The sequence below is a fragment of the Aplysia californica genome, unplaced genomic scaffold (genome assembly GCF_000002075.1).
Source record: "Aplysia californica isolate F4 #8 unplaced genomic scaffold, AplCal3.0 scaffold00078, whole genome shotgun sequence".
Classification (NCBI taxonomy): domain Eukaryota; kingdom Metazoa; phylum Mollusca; class Gastropoda; order Aplysiida; family Aplysiidae; genus Aplysia; species Aplysia californica.
The window spans coordinates 1,626,441-1,629,172 of record NW_004797348.1 but is presented as its reverse complement, the minus strand read 5'-3'; the positions used below and the strand labels follow the sequence as shown (position 1 = coordinate 1,629,172).

Below are 2,732 nucleotides of genomic sequence, written 5' to 3'. Positions count from 1 at the left end.
GTACTATGAGTGCGTAGTTAGGCTAGGCGTGCGTAGTAATCACGGGCCGAGACGGGTGGTCCGGTAAAGTACAATCCAGCCTCAGTTAATCTAGATCTATAATCTATATCTAGATCTAGATCTAGATTTCTAGATATAATAGATCTAGATTTTAAAAATATAAAACAATGAACAATGTACGACAATTTTTAAATTACACAGAAATGAGGTAGCCAACTCGGTACCGGTACTAATACGTACTAGATCTAGATCTAGATCTAGACAATCTACGAGGGTAATTTTAATTGTCAAGCTGGAAAATAATAATAATAATAATAATAAACGTGAGGGTGTGGAACAAGGAGGGGGGGGGGTAGCTCCAGTTGACGCCAGTTGTCGGTCTTGGGTATTACTATTACCTCTTCCGGTAAAATATATTCAACTATATATAATTATGGATCGCCATTACGGACAGAGCCTCCGTGGCCTAATGGATAAGGCATCGGCCTCCTAGCCGGATCGGCTGATCACATGTGCAAGCCGGGGATTGCGGGTTCGAGTCCCGTCGGAGGTGATTTTTTTTTTTTTTTTTTAAAATAAAAATTCAGTAATTATTTTGTTCCCTTTCATTTATGATCACCAGTCATATCCGGATAATTTTTCTTGTGTGATTTCTTTTTTTTTTTCTTCACTATTTCTCAACTGTTCTATCATTGCAGCTACTAGATCTACATTATATGAATACGCTAGGCCCTATATTGTAGTTGTATTGTTTTAAAATGATTTATGAGGTCAGTAACTTTAGTGTACAACCTTTCAAAATGATCAGAACGAGCCTAGTACAATGATTTCATTGTTTCACACATGCTGACCAGTATCCATAGTATATTATTTATTTGACGGCCAAAGAATTTTTTTAAAATATAAAACCCCTCAGCTAGATTTCAGGCCTACTCCAACTCTTATTCTCTTGTAAACTTTGTCTTTGTGTACATCAGGGCCTGATATTTGATAAACTTTTTAATAAGAGGAGGGCCATAATTAAGAAGGTCCTGCGGGCCCTGGGCCACCCACTTTAAAAGAAGCTAGGCTTCCGCCAAGATAGTAGAGTTATCAAGTCAGATACTTCATGTACCGGTACTGGACTTCAGTCAGTGACAATATCAACAACGCTAATTGACGTGCAAAAATCAAGAAAAGTGTCCATGCTGTTTATGGTCATATAACTCTTCCATTCTCTGATTTGAATTATATTTATTTACTTGTTAGTGATATATATATGCTACTTTACTTTTTATTGAAAATTAAATAATTTGTAGGCTACACAATATTTGGAAGTCAAAAATTTAAGGAATTTGTCTCATATTAATTTTAGGTAAATCCACAGAATGGTATTACTCTACATAGCGCGTAAAAAAATTATACCCATTTTCAACTATATCCCCATTTTTGTACATGTAGCATACGACGCACGATAAGTTCGCATTAGGCCTATACGTCACTTAAAAAAAACAAAAAAACAACAACAACAACAACAACAACAACGATTGCGCCGTATTGCAAACTACAGTAGCCTAGCTAACAGCTAGGCCAACAAAAGTTTACAGATAGTTTTTCCAAGTTTCCTTTGCCTGTTGAAATATCACGGTAAAGATCAGTTAAAGAGCAGCAGAGCTTTTTGTATTGAACATTTCCCCCACCAGCAACTCGTTTCGTAAGTTTCAAAAAAAGGTACGGAAATACTGTTAAAGTGCCCTGACGACCTTTTTTTATGCCAAGGGTGAAAACGGTCCATCAGTAGAGAATCAGAACTAAAAATTCCCAGACAAAATGATCATTTCAGTTTCAGCTAACACACACCGTTAACACTCCTTTAAACGTCACCAATATGGTTCAGAATTCAGTACCGTAAATGAGCCCCATAGAGACGTCTGTCCGTAGACAATGTCTGCAGCAATGACTTCCCTACATCTCAACGGTCCGCATTCTCAAGGCAGATCTTCATCTACGACTGTATGTTATCATTTTCCCGTTCGTGAAGCTATCAGACGACAGCAATAATGTGTTCATGATTCCTCGATATTATCACGTCTTGAAGAGCGTGAACATTTCCTCGGTGGCATTTGCGGTTCTTTGGCAAAGCCCATAGTCTCTTTTCAGGTTATAGGCCTATCAACTCCACAAATGCTGTCTATTTGGGCAACCTCACCCCCCTATTTATTCCAGAAACAGCTCCATAATATACTGTAAGGTGTACATGTGTGTAGCTTTGAGTACTCATGGTTGAGCGGATCCTCATGTTTGGCGACCACTGAACATTACGAACAACGCGTTAAAATGTGTCGAGTCCAAAGAAGGACATCAGTGGTTCTCGGAATTCCAGAATTCAAAAAAAATATTCTTTTAACTCTGAGAAAATAAGTATTGTTAAAGGTTACAAGGATGGAGAGATTAGATTCTAAAAAATAAAAGGAAAGGAAAAAAAACCCCAATCATTTCACGACTTTCCTTACAAGATCTTTTAAATTGGTGCAAAAGCCATTTCCGTTTTCGAAAATAAGTTTCTTGTTTGTGAATTTATGTCAAATCATGAGTGAATTATACACGTATATGTTCCAAATTACAACATTTTAAAGTACTTTTTTGCGAGATATTTTTTAAAAAAGTTGTTCAGTTTTTTGGGGGGATCACCTTGTATTTTAACATTGGAATAATAGCCACCGTTCAGTTCAGCATTTCCTAACTAAAAGTGC

The 2,732-nt window shown here is 37.0% G+C and overlaps 1 non-coding gene across 1 annotated transcript; it reads left to right on the top strand.

Moving 5' to 3' along the window:
• Positions 1 to 455: 455 nt before the first annotated feature.
• On the top strand, positions 456 to 553 carry TRNAR-CCU. The gene is made up of 2 exons: positions 456 to 492; positions 518 to 553. It is a non-coding gene; the product is annotated as a tRNA-Arg (tRNA).
• Positions 554 to 2,732: the final 2,179 nt, after the last annotated feature.